General features: G+C 37.5%; 1 long non-coding RNA gene across 1 annotated transcript; it reads right to left on the bottom strand.

Annotated features, from left to right (window-relative positions):
• Positions 1 to 9,713: 9,713 nt before the first annotated feature.
• On the bottom strand, positions 9,714 to 12,032 carry LOC133731597 (uncharacterized). Its single transcript, XR_009856726.1, has 2 exons — positions 11,262 to 12,032; positions 9,714 to 10,508 (listed from the first exon to the last, which is right to left on the bottom strand). It is a non-coding gene; the product is annotated as an uncharacterized LOC133731597 (long non-coding RNA).
• Between the last annotated feature and the right edge of the window lie 1,176 nt (positions 12,033 to 13,208).

Below are 13,208 nucleotides of genomic sequence, written 5' to 3'. Positions count from 1 at the left end.
CTCTTCTGATCTTCTCTCCCATCTAGTTGATTCAATCTCATCTTTCCTCTGAACTTTCAGATCTCCAACACACCATCATCATCCTTAATCCCTTTAACAACAACTCCTTCAAACACTTGACAACTTTACTCTTCGATCTTCACATCCCCTCAACCCATCACCATGGAACCACGAACTCTGCAACTGATGGAGCTACAAACCCAGCAACAAATCGAGGATGGAGGAAACAACCAAGCAGCCGGGAGTAGTGCCAACACAGATTTCTGGCGAAGCCGTGCCAGGTGGGTTCCTACTCCAGATCAAATAAGGATCCTCAAGGATCTTTACTACGACAAGGGAGTTAAGCGCCCAACTACAGAGCATATTCACGAGATCTGTCTCCAGCTGAACCAGTATGGACATGTTGAGGGCAAGAACATTTTTTTTTGGTTCCAGAATGTCAGGGCTCGAGAGAAGCAGATGAAGAGGTGCAATCAGGCTGCTCAAGTGCCCATGGGAACTAGTTCTCCTGGTACTGGTGGATCCATTGATCTCAATTTTGGGCCAGCTGGTTCTACTGGTGCTGGTGGATCCATCGACATCAATTTTGGGCCAGCTGGTGGATCCATTGACATCAATTTTGGGTCCACTAGTTCTACTGATGATGGTAGATCCATTAATCTCAACTTTGGTTCCACTGATTCTACTGGTAATGAAGGATTTCTTGATTTAAATTTTGTTTCATATTCTTCCTCACACTTCAACACTAATACCAGTACAACTCTTTTGGCACAACAGGAGGACAAACATCCCTGCAACAACGAGGAGGAGATCACCAGGAGATTGAAACCCTTCCACTATTCCCCATGCATGGTGAGGACATCTTGGGCATCATGAAGACTACTTCCGAGGGAGGTAGCGGTTATGGCGGTGGCTCTCACATTTCCCTTGAGCTCAGCCTCAACTCCTACAGAGATGCAGACATGGCTTAGTATAGAGTATTATTATTATTATTATTATTATTTTTTTTTTTTTTTTTTTTTTTTTTTTTGTAAATAGCTGAATTTAATAAGACTGAATGAATGCATTTTATTTTATTATTTTTTTATTTTTTATTTTTTATTTTTTTTATTTTTTATTTTTAAAATATAGGACTCGAAATGAAAGACAAAAATATTTATAGGATTCAAAATGAAAGACAAAAATATAAATCTCTTCCCCCACACTTAAATATTGCATTATCCTCAATGTAATCAATTAAAAGCATGCAATGAAATAAGTAAGCATATAGGGATGGAATTTACGAAAATAACTACTAAAACAAAAAGAAAATGGAGGAGTAAAAGGGGAAGAGAAAGCAAATCTGATTATATTCTGAATTGGGTTGCCTCCCAAGCAGCGCTTGTATTTTACGTCTTGCAGCCAGACGGTACCTACATTAAATAAAGTTAGTAACTTAATATTAACAAAGAAATACAAAAAAAAAAAAAATAATAATAATAAACAAGTAACTATGAATTACAAACTACAAGTATAATTAACAAGTATTTTGTACATAAGACACAAGTTAAGTACACAAGTGAGTATAAAACGTAAAAAGTATTTTTACAAGTATAAAGTGTGAAACAACAAAATAATTTACACGTAAAGAGTATGCACAAGTATTTCTTTTGTTATAAACATTATTGATATCAAATCTAATTCCAAGCGGTAAATCAAGTGGACGTGCGGCCCAAGTATAGTCGTCTAGACACAAAGTCCCTCCTACATCCGTTGGGCAACCTTACTGAAATGGCCAGGTAGGGGAGGGTGAACACGAGAGGAAAAATCCATTTTGGCATGAGCTAAGCCCATTTATAAGCACTTCTGGATTCAAAAACCCGTCATGAACGTTGTCCCCTTCCTAGACACCATCTCACATAGGATATTCTTACTAGGATGTAAAAGGTCCTAAGTGTGTTAGACAGTTCAATGAATGTTAATAAAGGCCGCCCTCAACCTTAAGGGACCTGAACTAGGTACCAATAAGGGGTTTAGGCCAATATTAATAAACACGACTTCACCTATTCCTTCTTTAATTTACAACCTACAATTAAATTCGTATTCAACAATAAAAAAAAACAACCTAGTTAATTTAAACTAAGTATCAAACAGTTTATATACAACAATTATAAACAAAAACAAGTGATTTTTCAATCCCCGGCAACGGCGCCAAAAATTGATACGCTCAAAGCAAGCGCATAATTTAACCCTGAAAAGATCGTTAGTAGTATAAGCAAATAGGGATCGTTCTATTCCGGGGATTGAGGGTACACCTGTCATTGTCAAACAATTAAAATTAAAACAAAGTATAATATTCACAAATGTATTCACAAAATATAAACATTTTACACGAAAAGGGGGGATTTTGTTTTTGGTTTTTTCGAAAATGAAACTAAGTTAACAAAAACAATTAAAATGAAAAAACATAAAAATACGAATGGAATGAAGGAACAAAGATCAAAACCGAAACTTATGATTAAAATTGATTCAAACCCTAATATTGTTCATCTAAGTCATGAGAAAGGAGTTGATCATGTGAAACATTCGAAAGCAAATGAATTCCCATTTTTTACTTTTCAATGCTAATTAACCTAAGCGAAAGCACCTAGATTAATCCTATCAAACATGCAATCAAACCCTAGAAAGCTAGTCAACCATGTCATGTTTAACGCATTACACATAGAGAAAGGCTATCAACTCAAGTGTACAACTTAGTATGGAAAAGTCCACCTAATTGCAATTCTCTTTAATTAAATTCGATCTTTGTACAAAACCTTTACTACTTTGATTCAAGTTTACACAAAACGAAAAGTCGATTTCATGTTCTTAAACCTAGCACCATTCATATCGAAACCCTAAGTGTTTGCAACCACATAAGATTAAAATACAAAAGTTATCTATAACGCAAATTTAATTAAACAAACCCACATAAGCAACTCTCGAATCACAATATATGAATCTGAAAATTCTCAATTAATCATAAAAATTCCAGAAATAATACTTTGTTCAAACATATATGTCAACTAGTTCATAACCAACGAAATTCAAAGCAAAGGTTACAAAGGAGAATCGAATTACACCGTGGATGAAGATGAGATGGATGATTCACGTTGTGGATTCTTGAAACTCGAAAGCAAGCTTCAAGGATGGCTATGGATGGAAGTGCTCACGGCTTCTCTTCTTCTTCTTTGGCCTTGCTTGAACTCGTGGAGATGACTAAACTTGAAACTAGAGGATGGAAAGGAAAATGGAAAGGAAATGGAGAGACAAAGAAGATGGAATGGATGAAGGAATGTCCTTTCTTCTTTGTTGTAGCCTCTATTTATAGGCTACCAAGCAAAACTATTTGGATTTAAACAAATGATGATATGTTAGGTTTGAGCATTTAAACATTAATGGAATTTATTAGGTTTGAATATTTAAACACTAATGGAATTTGTTAGGTTTGAGTCACTTTCTACTCATTTTTCCTTCAATTAATTCTCCACCAAGACTTCAGATTTTGCCCGTGACTTCTTCATATGAAATGATCCATCATGAGTGTAGATCATTCTGTAAAGTTTTCAGAATTTATCTCCATGTGTTTGGGCCGGAATTTCTGCTGGACTCCTTACAGGTCCAGTTTTCCAGTTTTGCTTCTGCAGAAACTTGGGCTGACTGTTTGAAGGCCTTCCACTTCTTTTTGGCTCTTGCACTCTTCATAAGAAATGTTTCTTAGGATGTCTAGAATGGATCTGGAAGGTTTCAGCTCATTTGAAGTTCATTTGGTCAGATGGTCGCTCCTTCTTCCTTGCTTGGCTTGGTTTCTCCTAGCCGGAGTAGGAAAATGTGTAAAGTTGACCTTTTTAGTGCATTTCCATTTTTCTCCATCATTTTATGGACCTAACACTTATTTCATCATCATCTACTCCAATGTACCTAAAAATAAAAATTGAATTAAAAATCGATTCGTTAAGGAATTAACTAAGCAAAATGTGAGGAATTAACTATTAAAATACCACATTAAAATGCTCCTATCAGCTCTATTACATATTCGCACTTTATTAGTCTATCCCAGTTCATGATCTGGTTCAAAAGTTGGGACATCTTCTGTGTTTTAATCTGCATTAATGTCTTATTCAACTTATGATGAATGCATATCTAAAACCTTCTCATTTTGCTAATATAAAGTCAGGTTTTATACTTGGATTGTACGTGGATTGCAATTCGTGAAAATTTCTAGCTTATTGCTGGTCCCCTTGCCATCAGCCTATTAGTGACTTGTGAGCATTTGAAACAAAGTTATATTTAGTGTAGTTTTTTTCTCTCATTGACTATGCCTTTACTGATGAAAACAACAATGCCATGCATTGGAAGAAATGTATACTGATCTGATCATCTAGTTGTCCAAAAAGAGATATAGTTCATTGAGGAAACATGCATATTTGGTCTCTGCATACCTTTATCCAATCATTCTTATGTTGGGTGGGTATGCAGTTTCGTATGCTCCACATTTTCATTTAGCATGGATTGTTGTTTCTTTGCATTAAAGTCCCCAAAACAGCATGTACCAGATTGTTTTTTCCTGAGATACAAAGCCTGCAGTTTCAGCATGTTTTTTGAAATAGTTGGTAACTTTAACTTCCCATCATATGCAGTGAAAAAGTCTCTTTGTGGACTCTGAATGAACCGATAGATAATGCATCAGCAGTTTGACATTATAGTAGGCCAAGGATGCTCAGCCACAGGAGGAAAAACAAACCTCCAAGCACTGGAATACATTGCAAATTATTTTGCTATTCTGCTTCAATAGTTAGGTTTCATGGAACAATTAATGACTATTGTAGATGAATTTTGGTGGCTGTAATGACACGATATATGTATTTCAATGAGTGAAATGAGTTATAATGAAATGACTTTTGGAGTTTCCAGAATGAATGAGAACATCAATGAATGGCAGGAGCAAACTCATGTGTCATCTGAAATACAAGGCAACATGAATCTCCAGAAGATCATAGTTGAAGGGGACTGCAAAGAAGTCCTAACTGCCCTCAACAACTCATCCTGCCCCCCAAACTGGAGAATATCCCTTAGTATCGACAAGATCTCTCATCTAAAAACTTTGTTTGCTGGGATCAATTGGAATTGGATCCCTCGTGAAGCTAACCGTGTTGCGGATGCAACGGCTAAGCTTGCCAAATTGAGGTTGCGCTCTCAGGAATGGGCCAACAAGCCTCCAACCTCTATTGTCTCCATTCTCAGAAGTGATGATCTCCCAGGGCCTCCCTGTAGCTAGTTGTGAGGCTGTGTCCTCTTCTTTTGGCTATCTGTTGTATCTTGGATATTTCCTTGTTTTTAGTTTCTGTCTCCCTGTGTTCTTTTCGCTTGCTCGTGTGGCTTAATGAATTATCATTACTGACAAAAAAAAAAAAATACAAGGCAACAACTAACATGAAAAATAATATGTTGTTAGAGCAACTGAAAAACAATAGAATAGAAGAAAAAAAATCTATTGTTCTATATATATTTTGACAACATAGAATTGTAACTTAAATGCAAGTTTAACCACAAAGAAATGTCTTATGTTATGAGTTAAAACGACAGATAATTGCAATTGAAATTTCTTTACAACAACAATAAACTATACTTGAGAACCAATACAGACAACAAAAAATTTTAGTACTGTCATCGAAATGAGAATTAAACCACAAAAGTTAAGAACTCTGTTGTTGGTATTCACGTTTGCCAACACATTTCTGTCTTTTGAAATCTTGATAACACACACATATACTTGTGATGATTCAAACAGACAATAGAAGACCTGAAACATTTTTATTGTGTGAACGCAATCAGACGACAGAGTTTCTACGTCGTCTGCAGATTGCACAAGAGACGGCAGTGCATCAGACAACAGAAAATCATGCAATCAGATGACGTAGAATATTTGTCGTCTGATTAACCTTTTGGCATAGTGAATGCACCCAATTGGAGAACCCAAAGTGATTGACGGACATTATCTGCTTGCTTTGGTGTTCTTCATATTGTAGTATATAACTTATGGTCTATATACTATATTTGGAGTATTTCTGGCAAAAAATAAATAAATAAAAATGAGACCCAAGATTTGTGGCCTCAATCCTAGATGTCATGCCATATTACTTACACACCTCACCTATTTGCAAAATCATGTCATTTAATTCAAATCATGTCATGTAATTCTTAAATAAAAAGACAATCTTATCATTCCAAAATCTAATGACTTTAAATTATTTTAACTTTCTTCTAAAAAAAAAATATTGTTTTGGTTTTTTTTTCCTTTCTTTTTTTCATTATTTTGGCTTTCTTTTTTTTTTTCATTATACATATATAATTTGTCAAGAAAAAGTACGTATGTATGTATGTATGTATATATATATATATTGTAATACCCCATAAATTCATTATTAATTTCTGATGATTGTTTGAAAATTATTAAGTTGATTGTTAGGACGATTTCGTGGTTCGGGGATGGAGTGGAAGTGTTTCGAACGACTAATTACTCGAAACGTCTTATTTTCAAGGGGTCAAGGAGTTGATTTTTTATTCGTTCAGTTTCTCTAAAAACTTTCTTCACAAAAGTCGTAGAGCGTGTCGATACGAGTCAGTGGACATGTGGAATGTGGAAATCAGAGTTCGTATGAGGAAGTTATGGTTAGCGGAAGAAGTTTCCAATTTTGAAAATTGTCTATAAATATGAATTTTCCAGAAAATCTGTCATAATTTCCAACTTTCCAAAATTGGAAAGTTTTGCTCCGTTCTCTCCCCTTCAAAAAACCCTAGACCCGGCCGATTTACCTCTGACTCGACCCAACTACATCTTCTATTTCCAGCCGTCTCCCGCAGTACCACCGGCGCAGAACCACTCAGAGTTACTTCGCCGTCCTTCCCACCACCATCCTTTCCATCGATTGTAGCAGAAAACTGGAGATCGAAGCCTACGTTTTGGTGGCGGCGGACCCGGTCAGATTTTCCGATTCCAGCGGCGGATGAGCTCTAAACCGGTCAAGCTTTGACGCTCTCCTCCTCCTGATCACATCCATACCAGTTTTGTAAGGGCGCGAATAGCTAAATAAGGTGCGATTTTCCCTAAGAGCGTAGAGAGATTTTGTGACAGTAATCAAGGCGCCATTTGGCAAGAGGAATTTGGGCTATTCCATTTCCTGAACTAATCCTGATAGCCCAGCCATCATAGTCACAAAGTAATATGCTCAGAATTAGAGTCATAATGAAAAGGACTCGAAATTTTATTCATAAGTCAACGGTGTACATCATTGTCTCTTAATCATTAAGAGAATCTAATCCAAATGCTAGCTAATGCAAAACAAAGGTAGTCGTTTGACTTCTTTCGGTAACTCCAAAATAAATATGACCAGGTGAGTAGAGAGATGTCGGTGGAGCAAAGCTCGCTTAAGTACCACTTATCTCAAACGCTTCCTAGACATCATACTCATTTTGGATGAGCCTATGTGAAGAAAAACTAAACCAATGGCATTTACTACAAAGTATATGGCAATTGCCTATTACATCTCTTGGAAAAATAAAGACTTAAAACAGAACTGGCGATCTATTAATCCCAGCCAGGTTTAAAGTCCTCAACCCTTCACTCTAGATCATCTTCTTGATCTTCTTGTTCCACATAGTGATCTTCTCTTGCTCCACAATATGCTTTGTAGGCGGTGACAATTTCTTCACAAGCTCTACAAACGTGTGCCCAATGACGAGATAATCCACATTGGAAACATTCATCTCTGTGCTCAGACTCCATTGATTGAGGCGCTTTGAAAGCGTCATTTAGATGGCTCTTAATGTTGGTGGCGCCACAAACATGGCCAGAGGCGTTGTCTCCCTCTCTCTTTCCACATTGACCTCTTCAGTTCCGTGTCCGCCTATTTTGGCGGTTACCTTCCTCATTAGAGCAAGAATATGGACCAGAACATCCAGAATTGTCCCTAGATTTAGGGTTTCGCTCTTAGCGCCCTCCCTTAGGGACACGACTATAATTGGACTCCGGAATATGTTATGTTTCCACGGGTCTTGAATTATAGTTCTTCACGAGGATGTTGTCATGCTTTTCAGCGACATTCATAGCTCCAATGAGCTCATGAAACCTTGTGATCTATCCTGCAGTAACATTGATTCGATAGTTCTTAGCAACATCGCATCTGTGATATCTTTTCCACATAATTCCATTAATGATTTAATGCGAAGTGCTTCTGAGTTGTAGTCAATAATTGACTTGAAATCACATAAGCGGAGGTTATGCCATCTCACTTCTAGTTCAGGAAGCAGGGAGTACGGACGTTGCCAAATCTTTCTTCGAGTGAGACCCACAGCCTTCTGGGGTCTTCTTTATTCATATACTCATACTGGAGCAAATCATCCATATGACAAGTCATTAGGATGATGTCTTTCGCCTTATTTGCCTCCAAGGCTGCTCTATTTGCTTTCAAAGCTTGAGCTTGCTCAACAATTAGCACGTGCTGGCTAGGCTCGAGAATCGTATCCAGGATTCCATCAGCCTTAAGATGCTGGCGGATATCACAAACCCACTTGTGATATCCAGAGCCAGTTGTTCCCAATGGAGTGAAGTCCAGTTTGTTCAGGTTACTCATCTTGAAAGAGAACAAGAAAAATGGTTAGTTTCGGAGCGGAAAAAGCTACCACGAAAACATATAAAATTTCTGAGCGTAATCGCTCCCAAGAAATTAGGGATTTCTTAGCGTAGTCGCTTCCAAGAAATCCGATTCCAAGATATATTGGATTAGATCGAAACAATGATGTGTGTGGTGATCATATATTCTCAACAAGCTTCAAGCTTGGAGATCTCAACAAACTCTAAGTTTAGAGATAGCATGAACCCCCACAGTTCGGCTTTTGGTCTCCCGTATGAAGAAGAAAGGGGGGTAGAAGAAGGGAGGTTGCTAGTCCCTGAGAAAAAGAAGAGAAAAACAATAAAAAAACTTCAAAAAGTGGAACTAAAAGAACCTTTCATACCTCAAAAAGTGTCAAAATTTGCCAGAAAAGTCGCCGGAGCTTGGCGGTGGTTTGTCGAAATTGTTTGGCGGTGGGCTGCCCTTCCTTTCCCCTTTTTTTTTTCTTAGCTGCGGCCCAAGCCCTATTCCCTCGTTTTTTTTCTTTCTTTGCTTTGGCCTAGGCCTACTGAGGGTCAGATCTTCTTCCGGCTGGGCCTTGACTTCTTCTGGCTCGCGTGTCTTTCCTTTTTATTTTTATTTTTATTTGGACGTGGGCCTCGTCTTGGGCTGACGCGTGTTGGGCTGCGTCTTGGGCTGCTTCCCCTTTTTTTTTTTCTCTTTCTGGTTTTTTTTTTCTCTTTCGTTGGCGGAGTTGCTGCATGTCGGTCACTATAGAAGTGACCAGTTTCTGGAGAGGTGATTCCGGTTCCTGGAGCCTCGGATCAGGGTGGCGATGGTGGGCAAGTTTGATGATGAAAGGCGGTCTGAAAGCTTGTGAATCGGGCAGGGATCCCTCTTTTCTTCTTGGAGGGCTAGTTCAGTACTTTTTCAGCCTGCTCCGGTGGTTCTGCAGCCGGTTCTGAGTTCCTGGGATCGAGAACTTCAAGGTGGCGGTCAATGGTTGCTAGGGTTTGAAGGCTACGATTTTAGGGTTACAGAGTTAGGTCTTCGTGCTGATAACGTGTTTTAGGAAAACTGAAATTGGGAGAGAATTGAGTCGTGCTTTCATTGATAATAGGGGCCTCTTTATATAGAGGATTACAAGCATAGAGATAGAGTTGTACATGGAAATATAATCGTACATTGATTGGATATCTACTAAGATTCTCCGAGATTATCTCTAATACAAACCCTATTACAACTAGAGCAAGTAACCTAGAGTTTGGGTCAGACACATATTCTGGATTTACTTGAACACACTATTCTTTTTAGTCGACTCATTTTTCATTAACCTTACAATATCACCCGCGAAAAACGCAGGCTCGTTGCTCGTATTATTAAAGACTAAAGAGAGTATATATTGTATTGTTAGTGACTCATGTGCCATTAAACAAAAAGTAGATAAGAGCAAACCCTAGGGTAATGTGGTTGGTGGCAGCTGCAATTATGACAGGACCCGTCCTAGAGTTCCATCTCAAAACCTATGAAGGTTCCTTGGTGACCACCTTAGGAGAAATTCCACCAAAATTCGACAAGAGCCCTAAGCTGCTATTGCAGACCCTAAACTCTATCTTGTGAGCGCTTTCCCTTCTCTTCCTTCCATTCCTCTCTCTGATTCCTTATGGACTCTAGTGTTGACGTCATAACAAGCTTTGCGGCCCAATTGGCTTCAGCTGATGGTGGTGCTGATAAGCATAAAACACAAGGTTTATCTCCGGGAAAGGTTCACAATTCTCACTCTGATACGCTTAAAGTAGCGCGCAATTTAACCCTGAAAAATGTCATCGTTAGTATATGGTAAATAGGGATCGTTCTAACCGGGGATTGAGGGTACACCTGTAATTGCAAAAATAATTAATTAATTAGTAAAAGTAAAAATTATTATTTACAAAAATAAAACAAAGAAAAGAAATATATACAAGTAAACACAAATAAGGGGGTCTTATGAATATAAAATTAATAAATAAAATACAGAAAATGTAAAAACATATGGAACGTAAGGAATAAAGATCAAAACCATATCCATATGAATGAAATCCAATTACAATTCCGATAGTTGATTTTCTATGTCATGAGAAATAAGTTGACCATGTGAAACGTTAATAAGCAAACGATTTCTCATTTTTTACTTTCCTTCAATATTTAATCTAAGTGAAAGCACCTAAATTAAACCTATTGAACATGCAATGATAGTCTAGAAAGCTAGCTAATCAAGAACACATTCAACGCATGAAGAACAAAGAAAGGATGTCAACCAAAGTGCACAACCTAGTAAGAAAAGTTCATCTATTTGCAATCCTCCTTAATTGATTTCGACTTTTGTCCAAAGCCTTTACTACTTAAATCTAGCTCCAATTACATGCATATATCCTAAGTTGGCCACCAAAGAACACATACATATGAAAGTTTTCTATAATCCAAAATCAATCAAGCAATCTCACATAAGCAACATATAAATCAACATATAGAAATCACAACTTTATTTCAAAACATATAAACGAGCTTTAAACTTTGCCCTTAACGTCATGTTAACTAGAATTCATAACTCTACGAATCAAACAAAGGAAAATAAAAGAAAGTATGAAATACACCGTGAAAGATGAATGACAAGCCTTGAGACGAAGAACTTGAAGATCCTTGAAAGCAAGCAATCTTCTAGGGACGACACAAGGATGGATGGTGGCTAGGATCTTGATGTATTGCATGACTTCTTCTCCTTCTTGGTTGAGACGCGGAGCTTCTGAAGACTAGAGAATGGAGAGAATTTTTCTGATATTTATTTTCTGAGTGAGAGAGGTGTGTTGTTGTGGTGTGTTGTGGTGGTGTTGTGGTGTTGTCTAGGGGGGTTTATATAGGGGGACGGCCAAGCTTCATGAATCTTCTTTTTAATTTCCCAAAAAATTATCTAGTCATGCCACACAGCTTCGACCAATCACAGAATGCCATGTCAGCACTGTTGAGTCATCCAGCTAATCAAAAGCCTCCAAAATAAGTCCATAATCTTTCCAAATATATTATTGCTGATTTTCCCAAGATTTAATCTGATTTTATTCACAATTTTCTGCCAAAATATTCTTGAGTGAAAATAGGAATGAATCTGGACTTGTTTTGGACCTTTTCTCCCTTAAATCTCTCCATGGCTTTATCCTTAACATCCTCCCCTTGATTTTCTCTTGATTTTCACATTAAAACTGCAGATTTTAATTCCTTAATTTCGGCCAACATATCTTGAAGGAATTGAGGGATGAATCTAGACTTGTTTTGAGCCTTTTCTTGTTGCACATTCCCTTGAAACTCTCCCTTGATATTCTCAATGTAATCTCCTTGATTTTCACATTATCTTCGTGATTTCCCATGGCAAAAATCAGATTTAATCTCCCATAATATCTCCCACGTCATCTTCAAGCCATGTGGTCTCCTCATGCCTTCAGGTTTCCTAGCCTCATCAGGATTCCTGCGTTGACTGGGATTCCTAGTCGGACCAGGAAAACTCCATTTCTTCATTTCAGCTCATTTCTGCATCCATTGTGCCTTGCCTTTGTCATCTCCAACGTCTCACATCCTTCTCATGTGTCTTTAAGCTCATTTCTTTGTCATTTTCTCTGGTGTACCTAAAAAATAGAAACTAAATTAAAACGGATTTATTTAAGGAAATAACTAAGTAAATATGAGGAAATAACATTTAAAATGTTGCATTAAAATGCTCCTATCACACTCAAAAAGCAGTGGATATGCATGATCTAAGGAGCCACTTCCAATGGATCTAGGTACTTGAGATAGAATTTCTTGATCTGTATGTGCCGTTTTAGTCATGGATTTTATGAAATCATTCTTGTCAAAAAATATTACAAAAACATATTAAAAAGTGAAAACAGAAGTGTAAAAACACCCGTTTTGCATTCATACTCCGTTTTGAACCTCTTAACATGGTATTCATACCTCAACAACACCTTTCTCTGATTACCATTGAGTACCTTACGCTACTATGTACCTTGTTCCCCACACCTCCATCTGTTGGATGTGTGAAGGACAATAGAGCGGAAGACATTCACTCAATTAATAGAGCCTCTTTTTTACCAATGGTTTCTCAGCATTGATAAGACTTGACAAGTATAACGCAGAGACTGATTATATTTCTTTCCGATGACAATCTCAAAAAGACTGGTTGGTTTTCATAACATTTCATGTAGACTGCAAATAACTGAAGACATGAATATAACTTCTTACTTGAATTTTCCCTCCAAAGTAACCATGAGCAGCGGAGCCAATAAAAATACATGTGACCAAAACCTGTAAACTGAATAAATAGAAAAACAGTTCATGCCAACTTTTTTTTTTTTGAACGCGGGGAGTGTCAGTCCATTGAAGTAAAGTAGGAAACATTACAAGAGATGACTCACCCGGACTCCGAGCAACGACAGAAAGAGTCATGAATGAAAAATCTAAGACAAAACTAGACTAATCAAATATAATGAATCCATGAGATGAAGCTCAAGTGCTGTAGAAACACAGTTCGACACAACTAGAATGGTCCCC

This window comes from Rosa rugosa, chromosome 2 (assembly GCF_958449725.1).
Source record: "Rosa rugosa chromosome 2, drRosRugo1.1, whole genome shotgun sequence".
In the NCBI taxonomy this organism is placed as follows: Eukaryota; Viridiplantae; Streptophyta; class Magnoliopsida; order Rosales; family Rosaceae; genus Rosa; species Rosa rugosa.
The sequence above is the reverse complement of the archived record's forward strand: the minus strand, read 5'-3'. Positions and strand labels throughout refer to the sequence as shown.